Source organism: Rattus rattus, chromosome 8 (assembly GCF_011064425.1).
Source record: "Rattus rattus isolate New Zealand chromosome 8, Rrattus_CSIRO_v1, whole genome shotgun sequence".
NCBI lineage: Eukaryota > Metazoa > Chordata > Mammalia > Rodentia > Muridae > Rattus > Rattus rattus.
The window spans coordinates 91021112-91030143 of record NC_046161.1 but is presented as its reverse complement, the minus strand read 5'-3'; positions in this window follow the sequence as shown (position 1 = coordinate 91030143).

The following is a 9032-nucleotide window of genomic DNA, read 5'->3' as shown; positions in this document are numbered from 1 at the left end:
AAATCAAATCCTAGAAAGTAGCTTAAAACTGGTTCTTTAAAAAAAAAAAAAAAAAGTGATCCTGTGTGTTGGACATAGCTACAGTCCTGGCCAGTCAACAGGGCCCTGCGGTCAGTTTTGTGGTTCTGACAGCTGTGCCAGGCATTAATATGCAGACCACACCCTTCTCTGTGCTTGTAAGACTACCCTGTTAAGGAGAAAACATGAACTCCATCTCAGTGTACAGCCTGAATACTCCCAGGAAATGGAGAGGTTGCTCTCTAAAACCCACCTGAGCCTGGAACAGCCCTAGTGCTGTAAGAGTCTGGCCATCGGGTTGCTATGGAGAAAAGGGGCAGTCCTTACATTAATAGTGCATATCTAAGTGACCGGGCGGGGGGGTTTTGGGGGAATACTCAGGGATGGCTCTGGTCTGCACAGACCATCTAAGGAGCTGTGCTAACCAAGAGCTGGGATAATACACAGTCGTACCCACTGGGACACCAGTGGTTTTAGCTTATATTGAAGAAGGCCCTCCTGAAACTCAATATTTGAAATGGGGTAAAGCATGAACAGACCAAACAATTTAAGGGGATGGGGGAGGGGAAAGGAGGTACAATGAGCAATCTAGGCATAAAGATTGTTAGGGTTTATGGGGTCTGAATGGAAGGTCATCCCTTTGAGGCCATGGCCACGGTGTGCCCCTCCACGTGCCCACCCACCAGGAAGTCTCTGGTCAAATTAGAGGCAGTGAGAAGCAGCTGTTTTCAGTCAGTGGGTCTCTGTGTGGCACCTGGTTGTTTCAAAGCTCCCCTCTACACCGCGCTTCGCCATCTGTCGCCATTGCTGTCTCATTGTATGCGTTGAGTATTAACCTCCATGTTTTGTAACTTAAATATTAAAACACTGTTGACTTCCGTTTGGATAATTGTCCCTTTTCTTCCCCCCTAAGCTTTGAGGTGCGGATGTTAAAAGTTTCACTACTTCAGAGATGAATGCATCCTCCCAGAATTGTAACTGAGTGCTGAATCCGTGTCCCAGAGCGGAAGCCTGGGTGCCTAGAGGCCACTTAGGTCTGGGCCCAGCCAGGTTAATGGTTTCTAAGCACTCAGAAGCCCTAAAGAATGTCGGAACAAGCAGAGGGGAAGCGCAGGGCGCTAAGACAGCTTAGCCTGGCTGACCGGGGATGCACCAGCCTTAAGTCTATATCGCTGGCTTGTCCGCAGCCCCATGAAACAAGAGAGCCTGACTTATGGCTGGAATGAAAGCTTGATGAGATGAGGCCACTGAATCTGTATCCGGTGATAGAAACGGAATGAGCTGCAAAGTCACGACAGCCGGCCTCCACCTCAGGTCGTGCCACTTCCCAGCTGTTAGTCTAAGCATCTCACCTTCCTGAATCCCGTTCCCTCACCATAAAGTGTGGGTAATTAGGGCTCCGGAATAATGCACATTCGGGTCCCTCATAAAGGACAGGTGCACACTTACACAACTTTAAGACAAACAGGATATTAGCTTATACACGCAGGCTAGCTGACACCAAGGTTGGCTCAGGCATAGCTACCTTGCTCTGCCCCACACCTCAGTTCTCTTTTCTTCTCTGTTTTGTTTCCGGAGAAGACCGTCTAAGGGTGTCGGAGCATTAACCATATGGCAGGCAGAAAGCCCTTGTGGACAGAAGAAATCCTGACAAAATCCATTGGACTGTGAATCATTCCCCATTCCAAAGCCACCTCCTTAGCTGGGACATTAGCCTAGTCCGGGGTGCCCAGCCAAAAGGCAGAACGAGTCCTGAGGAAGCTGTTTACCTCATTTCTCTACATGAATTTGTATAATTAACATATTCCTCAACAATTGCATGAACATATGTAAAAGATTCTGGTCACACTCATCCCCCGCCCCACCCCTCTAACTCCCCTCCCTCCTTTCCTACCCCCCACCCCCACGCCCACGGTCCATCTTCTTACGGTTTGTTTTGTTTGTTTGTTTGTTTTTTGCTTTTTGACTCGTTAGTTTTAACTAGGGCCGCCAGCCTGGGCATGAGTGTAGTTGTCTCGTTTCTCGCTCCTTAGATTGGACCTGAATAGTAAGAAAATTTCCAGAGGTCAAATGTCTGGGTCTCTCTAATTACCAAACAGCATATGGTACAGAAGAGAGGACCTAAGAGATTTTCCCAGTTCTCAAAGAAAACTGACAACGATTTTAATGTAAAATAATTAAAGTTCTTAACGTTTACACTCAATTTTAAGTATGTGAAATTACAAACGTAGTTAAAGAAGACCCTCAAGGCTAAGAGTGTAACTCGTTGGTAGAGAGCATACTGCGCATGCGTGAGGGCCTTGATTCAGCGCCCAGCCCCAAAAAGAAAACCCGAACGGAAGGGGAAAGGGGAGCCGAGCTTTAAAGAAAGGGAGCAGGGGGAAGGGAACAGAAAGGAGGGGGAGACCCGGGTGTGTCATTTTGTGTTTACAGGATCAATTACAAATATTTATGTTTTTTTCATTTTCTTACTTTGTTGACTTCTTGCATAATTTCCAGGCTGTGACCAGCCTGAGAAGCCCAAAGCCTCTAGGCAGTCATCAGGAATCACCCACAATGCTTGTGCACTAAGACGTGGACGCAGCAAGATTTCAGGGTCTTCTTTGGGTATTATCATGTCTTTGATTTTTCTATTCTTAAACATTTGCGTGTCTGCATGCCTCAGGAATGGTTTCGAACTGCTATATTCTCCTAGCTTCGGTCAAGCTGATTTTCAACACCTCACAATCCAGAGGTAAAAAAAACGAGGTGTTCTATTCATAATGTCCCAAGCAGACGCGAAATGAGCGTATAGGGAGTCGAGAATTAGAGACAACACTTCAGCCAGGTGTGCGGTACATGCCTAGAATCCTAACCCTCAGGAGACACAAAGGGAAGAAAAACTGTGAGCTCGACACCAGCCTGGACATAGTCACAGAACAAGACCTCAAAATTCAACAAAAACTCTTAAGGAAAAAAAACGGTAAATTTATTACCAAAAGATTGTTTAAAATAGTGTAACTAAGTCAACCTCAAAGTCTAAGACTTAAAATGCTGTGTGTCTGTACACATATACACATACACACACACACAAACACATGCACACAGGTACCTGAGCAGATGTACGCACATACAGGCAGACACACACACACACACACACACATACGAACACACACACACGAACACACACAAACACATGCACACAAACACATGCACCTGAACATAAGCACACACTCACCTGAGCACATGCACCCACACACAGGCAAGCACATATACATACAAGTGAAAAATATTTTAAATATATTTTAATTTTTCTAGTATACATTATTAAGCAATACATTGAAAAGTGACCTGGAAATATAATTCCAAAATATTAATTGGTTGCTTCTAGTTAGAGATACAATTGCCCTCTTTATTTAATAGGAATGAAGTTTCTGACCAGGTATGGTGGGGAATGCCTTCAACGCCAACCCTCTGAAGACAGAAGAAGCAGCAGATCTTTGTGAGTTGGAGACCAGTCTGGTACACTGAGTTCTAGGCCAGATAGAGCTATATGACAAGAGCCTGTCTCCAAACAAACGATTCTTTTAAGTACATCTAGACAAAAACTAAAGGCAGAAAACAGATTTTTTAGAAACAAAAACTACATTTCAGGCACCGTGGAAGAAAAAAGGAAGTAATCCTACCCCTACTCCTAACAGACTTTAACCTTAACCCTAATTTGACCCTAGACCTAAACCTGACCCTATCCTTAGCCCTAAGGCCAAACACTAATCCTAGCCCTAATGCTAACACCAGCCCTAACCTTAGCCCTAAGTCTAGCCCTAATCCAGGTCATAGCCCTAACCCTAACCTTAGCCCTAAACCTGCCCTAGCCTTTGCCCTAGCCCTAATACTGACCCTAGCCCTAACCCTGTTACCCCAGCCCTAACCACAACTGTCACACCATCCCCAACTCTAACCCTAACCCTATCTTACCCTGTGAGGTATTGTCATCTTTGTTTCACAGCTAAAGAAACCAGAGCTTTAAATGGTCAATTATTTTGACTAAGTAACATCTCCATCATGCCCAGGGATGTGCTGGGCTTAGCACTGAGGTTCTGTGTTCTGGAAAATCTCTCGGCAATGAGGAAACGAGACAGTAATGCCAAGGTTCACAGCCAATAAATAGAAAAGCTTGTGTTCTACCACACTGCACTCTCTCCCACCAATACACAAAAGAGATACCATGGAATGGGGAAAATACATGTGGCAGCATAAAAGCGATACAAGGGAGAATGAAGGGACGGGGAGAATAAACAAGGGGGGGAGGGAGGGAGGGTATGAAGCCATGGAACACAATACTTAAATCAATTTGCTACAGTTTTGTTAAGTTTAATTCTCTGATCTCAGAGACCGCTAAGAAGGGGCAAGTGTATCGTAAAGACAGACAGTTGCCCAATGCAGTGAAGGGCATGTGGCCAGCTTGTCCCTCCGGAACCAGCACACTCGGCCTCTATAAAGTTCTTACCAAGCTCTGTGGTGTGTGTGCACACCTAAGGGCTGCCAGTCTAGAGACAACTATGGTTTGGTGCTGCTCATGAAGACAGAGAAAGCCCCAGGACTACCCCGCACCCCGAGAATGCACTGTGTGTGGAAGAAACACCTGTGTCCCCCACAGAACGCAGCTGAAAGCTCAGAAGTCCCGATGCTGACTCTGGAGTGGACCCACTTCATCCCTGCAGGCCCCTGGACTTTGAGGTTTCTCCATCGTATCTGGGGGGGGTGGGAGGGAGGTGTTCTGAGTGCTTTTCCATTCCTTTCCTGTCTCAAGTGCAGCTACAAGTGACTGACTCACTCTGGTTCCGAGGTTTTGACCAGTCCCGGCCTTGCCTGTTATCAAAGCAGCCGCCTCTAGCCCTTGTCGACGGCAAAGTCTTATTTATTTTGTTCAGCGGGCCAATGTGAACTTCCCCTAAAGAATATTTTGAAAGTAAAATACCAAACATATTAAGCATGTAGGACTTGCCACCGGTATTGACCGCTACAGAAGGGAGGTTGCCATAGCAACGCCCCTGCGAAGGGGAGGAGCTTGGCTGAAGGGTGACTAAGATACTGTAATGGAGCACAGGCTGCTGAGCCAGTCTGAAAATCTCTGGGACACCAGGAATGTTTGCCCAAGTCTTAGGAGCTAAGTTATCATTAACAGAGAGTGGTGGGGGTAGGGGAGCAAAAATGCCCAACTGCAAACAAACATGTCAAAAGGCAGAGGTGATGTGGGTTTTATAAGGACTGTAGGAACACCCAACCTTCCCCACTGCCAGCCCACACCAGTTCAGACCCACCAACCCCTTTCATTCATCCACAGAGAGGCATAGCCAATGGTAGAAAGGACCCCACAGAGAGTTACCTGGAGTTCACTGACAGTAAATGACTTTGACAGCCTCCTTGGTCCCACACAGCAAAACTGCACCTTCTCTTTGACCCCATGCCCTTGAGGATTTCTTAGGAATCTGTACAAAGGAAATCACCCTCATTTCACAATGGCTGTGTCAGTGAACTTTACTGAGCTTCGACGTTTTCATTGTGTAAAGCGAGAGAGATAGGCAAAGGAAAGGGGGGCAGCTTGGAGGTGAGAGAGGCAGCTGGGGTGGAGATGCTGGGGAGAGAGAGTGAGAGCTGCAGGGGAGAGAGAGAGAGAGAGAGAGAGAGAGAGAGAGAGAGAGAGAGAGAGAGAGAGAGAGAGAGTTCTAGCTGCAGAGATGGAATTAAACTATGGTGTGGTAAATGTATATATTTACTAGGTGTGGTGGCACTCGCCATTAATCGTAACACTCTCCCGAAAGAGGCCAAGCTTGAGGCCAGCCTGATTGACACAGAGAAATCCTGCCTCAAAAACAAACAAGCAAACAAAACAAAACAAAAATGCATGTACATTTAAAAGCAGAAGGAAGAGGAGACTGAGGAAACCTTAAAGAACGTGTAAGAAGAGCACATCCTGCTGTTGTAGAGGACTGAGTTCAGGACGTGAGCCCAGCACTCGTACCTACAGTTCCAGCTCCGGGAGCTCTGAGGCCTCTCTGGGCATCTACACTCTCATGCGTACAGTCGTACACACACACACACACACACACACACACACACACACACACACATACACACACGCAAATGAACATGTTTTTAAAAAACACATCTTAAAAAGAAACCCTCGGAGTAATAGCAGTGATCGCACAGCATCAAAGCAGGGTGAGGCTGTGGACAAGAGAGGGGCTTCCCACACTCGCTAGTGGGAATACAGACCATTCCGGCCAGTCTGGAATTCAGTAGTAAAACTGGGTTGGGATCGCTGAGCCCCTAGCAGCTCCTAGTACAAGCTGACTAAGTTCCTGTAAGACTCAGGCTCATGAACATGTGAAACGCAAACTCTACACGTGCTCCTAAGACCACTGTCAGAACATCTGTTCATGGGCAGGACATAGGCAAATTTTTCTTGAGGTTTTCGATAAGCAGACTTGGAGCCCGTGGACACAGAGACCCAACTGTGTGCATTTGTACATACGGGGCAGTGTGAGAGCACTGAGCCTCCCAGAGCTGCTGTGGTTGCCGAGGGCGACGACTGGGCTGTGGGGGTGGGAACACATTAAGAAGGGACAGAACATCATGTCAAGACAACAGGAATGAGACCTTCAAGTAAAAGAGGCATTTCCCTTTAAAACCCAAGGAGGACCTTAAAGTGAAGGAGAGAGAGATATCATGGGCGGGGTTATGGGGGCTGGCAGAGGAGGGGATTCGGAGAAGGAAGCTTCACACCACATGGTTCTCCCTCGGTCTGTGTGACAAGGAGCATTAAGGAGCCAGGTATGAGGTAGGGCCATAAATTCGAGGCTGTGAAGTCACAGGCAGTATGGCTTCTCAAGTCTCTGTCCCTGAGAAAAAGCTGTAAAGGGGCATGTGTGGCTTGTTGGGTTTCGTTCGGGCTGTGGGATCTGACCACCTTTAGGGGACCAGCATCTTAGAGGGGCAGGCCCATAATGCAATGAGTGGATTTGGTAGCCTCCAGAGCATAAGGAATGAGAGAAGAAAAATGACCAAAAAAAAAAAAATTGCATCAAGGATTGGGAGGTCCCATTCTAGACACGATGGAATAGTTGCCGTTATATAATTATTCTCTGTGGTGCACAGGCAGATATCTGAGTTCTAGGACAGGTGAATCGAGAAAAGAACTAAAAGAATATCAATGGTTCTTCACTAAAATTGTCATGGCATTCTCAAAGCGCTCAGGTTAAGCAATGCTGGGCATTAAATAAGCACGAATATTCTTTTTGGAGCCAGGGACAGTCCAAGTAGTTGGACTCTGACTGATGATACACGAAAATCTGTCCTGACCAGTTATCGATGTCTGTCAGGGGCATGACTGGGAACCCAAAGGACACTGTGTCACACAAACTCACTCCCGGATCCCTCTGCAGCTGGACCTCCGCCACCACCCCTCCATCACAGCGAGGATGCTCTCCCCGCTACCACCCGGTGCGCGTTTAAGTCTCCTTTCTTTTCTTCTCTTTTCTCGAGCAAAGATACACTTACAAAGGTGCACCCTCTCTACGCTAACCAGTGCAGCCCTTGTCAAACAATCCAAGGAGCCCGGGAGCTTGTTCAGGTCTCATTATTGTCCCCGTGCTTCAGGGTCCTTGACAGTCCTTAAGGGCTGCCGCTTCTCTGAGAACGACTCTCCGCCCGGTGGATCTGACTTCAGGAGTTTAGTGCCGCTGTTACCTTTAGCATTCTTCTTGTCCCCGCTTCATCCTAAAGATTGCAACCTGGAGAAGCTTTGACGCGTTCCGAGGCTCTTTTGTTCTCGCCTGGGAGCTTCTGGAGAGGGTCCAACCTCACGGCGTTCTTATGGAACAAGGCCATGGAGAATCGTTTGAATATTTCCACAAATATCTCTTGAGTATCTCCTTCCTGGCAGGTGCTACGGCAGGTACAAAATATGAATATGGAAGAAAGGGGGAAGTATCGTTTATTGAAAGTCTGATGTGCTACACAATGGTGCCAATATCTTGCTGGGACTTCGAAGTGTTCGGCCCATTCCACCCCCACAATAGGCTCTCGGAGCCTCATTATCACAATTACAGCAGAGAAAACTGAGGCTGGGGAGCTGACTCGCCTGATTTCCCGTCTACCGATTAATGGAAGTGTGACTTGAATCCTTGAATCGCGTCTTTTTTTTTTTTTTTTTTTTTTTTTGGAGCTGAGGACCGAACCTCAAGGCCTTGCGCTTGCTAGGCAAGCGCTCTACCACTGAGCTAAATCCCCAACCCCGAATCGCGTCTTTCTAATTCCAGGTCCGTGATGTTTCCACTCACCGCGATGTTAATTCATCATATCGTTGATTCCCAAGAAAGGGCAGGGAAGGGATCTTGGGAAATTGAGGGCCCAGAGGCTTCCTAGAAAGCTGTAGGGATACGATCCAGTTACTCACCTCTGAGCCTGTGGAACCCCGTTACCAGAATTGCATAACTCCGAGGGATTGAAGGTTCTTGTCGTGCTCCTCCCTGTGTTGCTTGGTTTTGCAGAATGACTACTGCTATTCGGAGTAATACAAACTATCATTTCTCAAAGAAATAGACACCATTCACTTACACATGGAACTTCTCATGAGTTCAGATCAAAAGATCTAGAATCTAAATCAACAAGATTTTTGCCCTGAGGCTTTAAGAAAGTTGTCCTCAAATTCTCAAGAGAGTCTTTTTTTTTTTTAAGATTTATTTATTTTATGTATATGAATACACTGTAGCTGTCTTCAGACACACCAGAAGAGGGCATCAGATTCCAATATTACAAATGGTTGTGAGTCATGTGGTTGCTGGGAATTGAACTCAGGACCTCTGGAAGAGCAGTCAGTGCTCTTAAGCGCTAAGCCATCTCTCCAGCCCCCCGGAAGAGTCTTTAATAAAAGAAAATCTCACAGTAGACGAAAATTCAAAGGCCTGCTTTCCTCCTTCGAGATCTTCATTTGGCGGTGCTGCTGGCCAGGGATGAGGAGAAGACTCCCC